Here is a 9,547-nt window from a genome sequence, read left to right on the forward strand (position 1 = left end):
CCTGGTTTGCCTTTACTAAAGGTTCCTTACTTCATCTTCCTGTCCCTTCAACCCTTGATTCTGTTCTCCAAGTCCCAACTTCTGCTTCAGATTTCCTATTGAGTTACAGATTCATTTGGTCCCTTTTCATAAGGTCATTAACTTTGGCTCTGTCCACCTTATATTTTTACTATTGAATCCATGGGATTCTTGGCAATGACAGCACCCACTGCTCTAGGCAAGAGACCCTCTTTCCAGCCCTGTATGACTCGCATAGCTCAAGCTAAACTCCTGTTCTAGAGAAGAAAAATCAGACACTAAGGTCAGTAAATCAGATAAACTTTCAAAGATTAAGCTAAAATTAAAAAAGAATGAAAAAGACTGTCTGCTCCTCTGTTTTGATGTATGTTTAGCTTACTGTACATCATCTGCTGTTGTCACATTTGTTGTATCAATCAGAGGCACCTATGAAACTGCCAGCTCCATCCTTTTTATTCAGCAAGGATGTCTAATTCTACAGCTATTAATAACCTTATCTGTCTTAGTTTATCTGCTTCTTTTCCAACATTTTGATTCCTGGTACTGATATGGCTTGTCAGTTGCAGATAGAGGATGTTAGGAAATTAAACAATATTGGCTGTAGCAGGCGGAAGTAATAGGGAATGATTTTCATGGTGGTGCCTGGTATGTGCATTGTACTGTAAATTAAGTGAGGTATTTTCAAATGGAGAAAAAAGATCATTTCCTTAGAGTGTAGACATATCACTGGATTGTGTAAGAAATAGTTTCACAGATATAGGAGATAGTGTAATCGCTAAAAATTTCATGTCATGCCATAGACTTACAGTCTGGCCAGGACTCAGAGTTCCCATTTAATTTATCTTTCCCACATCTAGTAATACTAAGGATCAGAAGTGAAAATAAATTCTTGCTTCAATAGCATTTGGAATTTTAGGTTGGCATCTAAAATTGTGCTTCCAAAAGTCTCATTTCTGTGGAGCCAGGGAGTCTGTATGTGAAGGTCAACTGCTAAGTATGTTCTTACACCTGGGCTGCAAGTCTCTTTCTGCCCCATGATCTTTCTTAATTAATGGATACGATACAGGAAGAGAGGGATGCAATTTCATGGAAGCTTATGGGAAGGAAAAAAATCCTTGAATTTTATGGTAACTTAGTTTAATGATTAGGCCAAACTCTCTGTCAGGATTTTGGTTTTTTTTTTCTTTTTCTTTTCTCTTAAAGAGAAAGATTGAAGACTTGAACATTCAGTATAGCAAGAGAAAATTTTTCTTAATTTTACTTGTATCTGGATAATCCACCTTAGAATTTAAAATAATGAAATAAAACAAAAATACATAAATATATAAAATCAGAAATTTTACTTAATTTCTCAAGCCCCCATCTTCTTCCTCCTCTGTATAGTACAAATAAGTGGGGGGGGGTGGAGGAACCAAATGATATATTGTATGTAACCAAATTTAGCACTGCTCATGACTTTGGCCCAGTTTGTTATAGCAGGAAGGGTGGGTAGGAGGAGTTGCTCGAAATGAGTAATTGCTTAACTTTTAAAAAGAGAACAGTAGAGGTATTAATAAGAATACTTTTGCTGGCAAGTTATGGAAACCCAATTCAAACTGACTTAAGCAGAGAGTAGACTTGGCTCATTTACCTTTAAAGTTCATGGGTAGATTTTGTTGGTCAGGGCTGGATTGAGGGGCTCAAATGATGCCTTTAGATTTGTTTCTCTCCTTCTTTATCATTTATTTATGCTTTGTCTCCCATGGGATCCACTCTTAAGCATTCTCTTCCTAGAAGGTGACTCCTGGAAACTCTGATGGCTCTCAGTCCAAATGAAAGAACCTCTTTTTTTCCCCCAGACAATTCTCCAAAAATTTTATTGGACAAGCTTGCGTCCTAAGTCCATTCTTGAGCCAGTGATGATGGAGATTCATTGCTCTGATTAGCAGGCTTGGAGCAAATATTTATGTCAGAAATCAGGATGTAGCTATACCATTCAAACCATATACACTAAGAGTAGTAGGGAAGCGTTCTTGAAGGGAAAATGTGGATTATTTTTTCTAAAACGGAATAGATACTGGGCAAGAATTAATAATAGCTGATAATTATATAGTGCTTATTCGGTGCCAGGCACTGATGATCTGAATGCCTTAGATATATTAAATTAATCATCAAAATAACTAATTTTACAGATGAGGAAATTGAAAGGCAGAGAAATTAAGTAACTTGCCCCAAGGTCATACAGCTAGTAATGAGCAGAGCCAGGGTTCAGATGCAGGCAGTCTGGCACTAGAGTTTATGCTGTCTAAATCACTGGGGAACACTGCCTCTTGAAGTTAAAAAAAAAATCTACTACGACTCAGGCTCTGGAATTGCAACTATTAATTTTTGCCTCTTTTGCTTATAAGCCGTTAGACATGGGTAAGACCTTGATTTTATTCCTCATCTATAGAATAGTGGTGGTAATATTACCTGGAAGTTATTCTTTTTTATTTGTTTGTTTATTTGTTTATTTATTTTTATTTTTGGCTGCATTGGGTCTTCGTTGCTGTGCATGGGCTTTCTCTAGTTGCGGTGAGCGGGGGCTACTCTTCGTTGCGGTGCGCGGACTTCTCATTGTGATGGCTTCTCGTTGCAGAGCATGGGCTCTAGGCGTGCAGGCTTCAGTACTTGTGGCTCGCGGGCTCTAGAGCACAGGTTCAGTAGTTGTGGTGCACGGGCTTAGTTGCTCCGCGGCATGTGGGTTCTTCCCGGACCAGGGCTCAAACCTGTGTACCCTGCATTGGCAGGCCGATTCTTAACCACTGCACCACTGGGAAGCCCTACCTGGAAGATTAAATAAATAAATATATTGCTAGCATATAGTAGGCACTTGACAATTGGTTACTAAAATGACAATCACATTGACATGCCCTGGGGCGTTCCAGAAAAATCCCCAACCCTCAATTCCTGAAACACATCCATCATGGAATGTGAAATAGTACTGTCTCCTCTACTTACCAGGAAAACGGTTAAAAAGTAGATCTTAGTACTTATTCTCTGCTGCCTGATTACATTTTAGTGATTGCCTCATCACTGATTTTACATTAAATACAGAGGTGTGACTAAATAATTCTGTCTTGCAGCATAAATTAAGAAAATGAATGTGCTTAGAATTACACTTCCCCTTCTCCTTTTCCTCCTCCTTGTCAACATAAGATACCGTTTACTGAACACCTACACGCAGTGTGTGGCACATCATTCTGTTCTAATTTTCTTGGCTTTTTCTAAAATGCCTTTGTTACAGAAAGGAAATAGATCACTGAAAAATATGACATTTCCTTGCAGTAAATAAATAGGGGTTTATATAACTCTTGAAAAGAGATAGTATAAATATGTATTTTAGTAACATTTTATCACAAACATTGGTGACAGGAGTTTTCCAAACAGGAACCATATATTCAAAATAGACGAAGCTGTTAAATTTTGGAAGAAAGAGGCAACTATTGTTTGTTTTTCTATTTCTTTGGCTACCTGTCAAAATATGTTTTCTTTTCTCCTTCATGTATAATCTTGCTTTTCTTCTAAAAGAGAATTTTAGCGTCTCCTTTAAGGAGTAAAAAATGACAATAAAAAATATTATGGCATATTTCAGAGTCTGACTGTGTGAACAGGTAAATAATATAGTTTCTGATAAAATACTGGGGAACCAGAAAATGGAACTCCCTTCTTCTTTGATTAAGAGGGAGTTTGGGAGATAATATTTAGCTGAGAACGTGGAGGACACTAAAAGGAGGCTTATCTTTTCACATGAAATGCCTGGGAATAGCCCATAACATATTGCTTAATTTTTCTGATTACATGGTCAAAACCAAAATTTCACTTTGCCTGGCATCTGGTAATCTATGATCAACTGAAACTTGCTAAAGTAGACTTTCCATTTGAGTTTCTTTGTCCCCATATTCTCTGAAATGTTGTGCAGAGAGAAGCATTATCAGTGTCCTAGGCAGATTTTGGCTCCAGTACTGGCTGTCGGTATGTGTGTTCCATTGGGAAAGTTATCTAGGAGGCAGGTCAGTTCTCCAGATGACCTGTTAACCAAATAACCAGTTTTTGCCAAATTTACGTAAATTTTTTAAGTTTAAGAAGAATATGAGTTACACTAAAGTTGATATGCTGAGAAAATGGTCAAAGAATTTTAAAAATGATAAGTTTCTGTAAGAAATGCTGTTTTCCAACCAACATTTTCCCTTTTCATACATTTTAGATTGTTTCCGCTCCTGAATTTGGATGCTTTTGACTGTCATTTTGTACTTTTTAAACTTTAAGCATTTTTAATATTCTGTTGCCAGCATCTCACATGTTATCAGCTTTCAATTTGTATCTGTAGCCATTTAAATTCAAAAGCATGTGAAATTTCAACTTTGAATGGAATTAAATCTTTATCTTAGATTAAGTCCAATTTTCAGTTATTTAAAGTAGATTTAATTACATTAAGTATTTAAATTAAATTGAGAACTTAAACATAAATCCAAAGTCATCTTGAAGAAATTAAAATAACCTAAAAAAATCTCATCACATAGGAAAAGCAGAAACTCTGTTTGCTGATAAGAAACAATTGGGATAGGCCAATGTGTTATAAGTTTATTGAAATACTGGACACAAAGAATTTAAAGGTTCAAAGTGTACAAAGAAAGTGGGACTGTTCAGAATATTTTGCTATGGTAGATCATAATATGATTAGTGCCTCTAATACCTTGACCATAAATCAGAAAACGTGAGGGAAGAATTTTAGAATAGACTGAAAAAATCCTAAAATTGCTAAAATCTGACAAAACAGAAATAACGTTAACATGAGTTTAGAAATCAGTAGAAACTGAGAACTTTCCATAATACATGCTGACATTTCTATTTTGCTAAAAAAAGTTTTATTAGCAGAAGTCAAAATTCGACCTCTTTTTCAGCTTTTAAAGTATTCCTCCTTGATTTTCAGTTTCCTCATCTATTCAAACTATAAAAATCATTTTCATTAAACCAGTGAATTTGATAGATAGAACGAATTAGACATTTAAGAATGTCTAATTAATTGCTGAATTAATTTTAAGGACATTAACCTACTGCCAGTTGCTAACTTCTCTAAGCCTCAGTTTCCACATCTGTAAATTGAGAGTGACAATAACATAGCCTCCTTCCTTCTTTGTTCTCTCACCTACATTTCTCTTGTACTGTTTATGTATTTTGATGAAAGTATCTTGTTTCATCTCTATAAATATTCCTAGGGCATGACACATATAGAATAATAATATTAATAATAGCTCATTTCATGCCAGACATTGTGAAAATGTTTTACCTAATTATCTCATTTAATTCTGAAAAAAAAACCAGTGAGAAAAGCAATACTATCTTCTCACCATTGATGAGGAAACATGCTCAAAGAAGTGACTTAGGTTATGAAAAAGAGGCACAGGTAGCAGATACGGAGCTGAACTTCAAATACAAGTGGTATTATCCCATGTTTGTTGTACTGAATTCCTAAGTGTACTAATAGGCTTTCTCTCTTTCTCTCTCTCTCTGGTATATGGTACAGTGCTATGCTATTATATTTTCCGGTTTATAAGGCCCTCTCAAGAGGCTAATGTGGCAAGTAATGCAGATATTTCCTTCAGTGTATATGTGGACTGACCACATGAAGATGAGAGAGAAGGAAGGTGGGATGGGCAATGTGACCAAATGGTGAATTAAAAGAGAAGGGAATGGAAAAACACCTACAAGGAAAGGCAACTACCCAAATGTGCTTATGTTTTGACCTACAGTAAGATGAGTGTGGATTATTCTGAATCCAAGAGAATTTCTGGGTCATTAGTCCTCATCACTTCTCATTAGCTCCTGTGGAATTACATGAAGTAGATTTGTTGAAGATGTAAAATGAGCTAGAGCCACAGACACCACTCTCTCTCTTGTTTGTAAGAAGTTCTTGATGCCTTTGCCATCTGCAGTTTACTGCTATGAATGTGGTGAACTTACACATTCTGAACATTAACAGAGAACACCTGCAAATCCTTTTCTAGGCTGAAAGCCCACCTGATGTAAAGCGTTAGCTTGTCCATTGAAAAGGACTTGTATATTCATCGGTCCCTTAAACGTTTAATGCGCTCTTACTGTGTTTCGGACTGTTGGCCTTAGAGCTACAAAGATGAAAATGATACTGTTCCTGCCTTTTGGAGTTAATAATCTAAAGGAGAGACAGACAAACAGGAAATTGCTATGTAGTCAGATAAGTACAATATAAGAGATACAAGGTAAAGATAATTTCCAAATTACTGAGAGCTTAATTTTTGGTAGACATTGTCCCAGCATTTTATGTCTATTATGTAATTTTTTAAAATAAATTATTTATTTATTTATTTATTTTTGGCTGCATTGGGTCTTCGCCACAGTGCGCAGGTCCCCCACTGTGGTGGCCTCTCCTGTTGCGGAGCACGGGCTCCAGGCACGCGGGCTTCAGTGGTTGTGGCATGTGGGCTCGGTAGCTGTGGCATGCAGGCTCAGTAGTTATGGTTCACGGGCTCTAGAGCACAGGCTCAGTAGTTGTGGCACATGGGCTTAGTTGCTCCGCAGCATGTGGCATCTTCCTGGGCCAGGACTCTAACCCATGTCCCCTGCATTGGCAGGTGGATTCTTAACCACTGTGCCACCAGGGAAGCCCTGTAATTTTATTCTTATAAAATTCTATGAGGTAGTTACTCTTATTATGCTGAATTAAGATGAGGAAACCAAGACACAGAGACTTTAAATAACTTGTCAAGTCACAAAGGTAGCAAAGAGATGAACATTTATTTGAATCCAGATAATTTACTACCAATGTCGGGGTATGTAAAACACTGTGCAATATTACCTCTTGTATGGGAGTACAAATAGGGGCTCCAATAGAAATGTAAATCACATTCTCATTGTATTCAAGTTATAATAAAGGCTGAAGACTTAAATTTCTGCCTTTGGGAAAAGAAATACAAAATTAAATACGCATGTTTCAATTGAGACAATAGCACACAGTGCTTAAGAGCTAGACTACTGGGTTGTATCTGGTCTTATCTATTTATTGCTAGCTGTGCAATTTAGGATAAATTACTTAATCCCACTGAGTCTTAGTTTCCTCATCTGTAGAATGGAATAATGTTAATATATAGCTCATAGGCTTGTGATGAAGGTTCTGTTGATGAAAAATTAATCAATAGTTAATCTAAGAAAGAAATGGAAAATTTTTATTCACACCAACTTGGGAGACAGTCTTTCAGAAGGCTCTGAGGACTGTTCCACCCACTAGAGATCAAAGAACAGTTACATAAGTTTTTGAGACAAAGGGTTATCTGCATGTACAAAGTGAGTAGTGGGTCATTGTGACCCTTTACAAGATTAAGAAGGAATGTTATTTCCTAAGGAGTTATGGTTAACGTAGATGCACAATCACACTAAAGGGGAGGGAGGAGGACCAAACAGACATTGAAAAATTTTGTTTAAATATTTCTTGTCTTGCCATAAGATATGAATTTTATTTCCTCAGTAACATGAGATTATATTGCAAGGTACTTAACAAGATGATTAGAGATTAGTAGGGAGTAATGAATAAATACTAGCTTTTATTAAAGGAGATCAAGGAATTTACAAATTATTTCTTTACACCGTAGAAACTAGTACCATATTCATTCTGTCTGAGTTTTGAGAGGAAGTAAAATATAGTAGTGGTGAAGTAACTGGTAAGGTGGCTAGTGGGGCAAAATATCAAAGAAAAATATAACAACCAAAGGGGGGTATAAATTTGGATTGACTTAAACATTACTTAAAAGACAACAATTTCCAAAATGGCCGAATGAGGAGCTCAAAGTACTGCAAGAAGGATAAACAAAAAGATCTACACCTAGATGCATCACATCAAGTTGTTGAAAAGCTAAAGACAAAAAGAAAAACTTGAAAGCAGCAAGAGAAAAACGACTCAACAAGTCCAAGGGGGATTAACAATGTGAGAAATGGGTTATAACTCATCAGAAACAATGGAGCCAGAAAGCAGAGGAATAACGACATTCTGCAATAAAGACTGAGCAGATTTCTTGTGAGGCCCTTTACATTATACTATCTGATGTAATCCTGACCAAAAACTTGTTAAAGTTTTCTTTTTCTCTTGTTCCTGTTTTACAGGTGGGAACACTATGAAACCAAAGAGAAGTTAAATAAATTACTCGAGGCCGTATAGCTAGTGAATGGGACTTGAACCCAGATCAGCTGGATATCAAAGGGCATCCTCACTCACTCTGCCTTCCCATGAAGTTTCTTTCCTTTAGTCTCCGTGCCTCCAGGCTACTCTCTTTTGAACTAATCTTTTGAACTAGTGCTGCTACCTGGACCCTCCTAAATATCACTTCCTTCACGTTACTTTATTATTCAGAATCCTTGAATGGCTTTTTGTTACCTATAGCATGAAGGCCAAATTCTTGAGCCTGATTTCTAAGGACTTTTAAAATTTGTCACTTAAGTACCACTGAAACATGATCTCTTAATATTTCCCAAGTTGACAGGTTTATCTCATATCTGCCAACCCTTTTCTTTCCATCAATTGAAACCTTCATTTTTGGGGGGCAGGAGCATAACTCAGAGCTCATGTCTTTTAATTCTTCTTTGCTATTTGCCCACTCTTTCTTTATGGCCTTCCTTTTTACATGCCTCCATTACCCTATTTGTGTTTATGTGTTGCCATATGTATATATATATATATATATATATAATTTATATTATGTTATATATATATGGCATATATATGTATATAAATATAACTGGATTGGAAGCAAGCTCTCTTATTTTCCATTATATATTTAGCAGGACTTAGCACAGGACTTTCTCTGTTATAACAGCCTATTAAATATTTATTGAATGATGCCTTATGGTTTCTGGATAAAAATATTAAATATTAAAATCAAATAGTAAGAAAAAGAATCACCGTATTCTGGTATTTAAAGTGGTCCCATTTGATTGGAAAATTCTGTCAGTCTGGAATCTTGTTAAAATCAAATCTGAAGGAAACAGAAACCTTTTTCTCTTTTCTTGCTCTAGTCTCATGAGGCTGCTGTAGGATTCCAGAACCAACACTTATGAATTTCTTCTCAGCCACCATTTCTGTGGATCCAGGGAAAATCAAGACAGCTGTTAGTGGTCATGGAAGCTCACAGCTCATAAATTTGATAGCTAACATGGTAGCCAGTTGCAATTTGATGGGACAGGTATGGGAAGGTTTTTTCAAATTTGGAATGTAAAACGTTCTGTAAATCTCATGCTTATTATGAAGAGCAGCTTGATCCAATTAACTGACTCCCAAATAGATTCTATCTTAGATATGTCAAAAAGGAGTGTGAAGGATTATTATTCATGGGAAAGTATTTGATTTCCTAGTGGAAGCTGAACACTTAAAAATTGCTCTTTAGGGCTTCCCTGGTGGCGCAGTGGTTGCGCGTCCGCCTGCCGATGCAGGGGAACCGGGTTCGCACCCCGGTCTGGGAGGATCCCGCATGCCGCGGAGCGACTG

This window comes from Physeter macrocephalus, chromosome 11, assembly GCF_002837175.3.
Source record: "Physeter macrocephalus isolate SW-GA chromosome 11, ASM283717v5, whole genome shotgun sequence".
Taxonomy (NCBI): Eukaryota; Metazoa; Chordata; class Mammalia; order Artiodactyla; family Physeteridae; genus Physeter; species Physeter macrocephalus.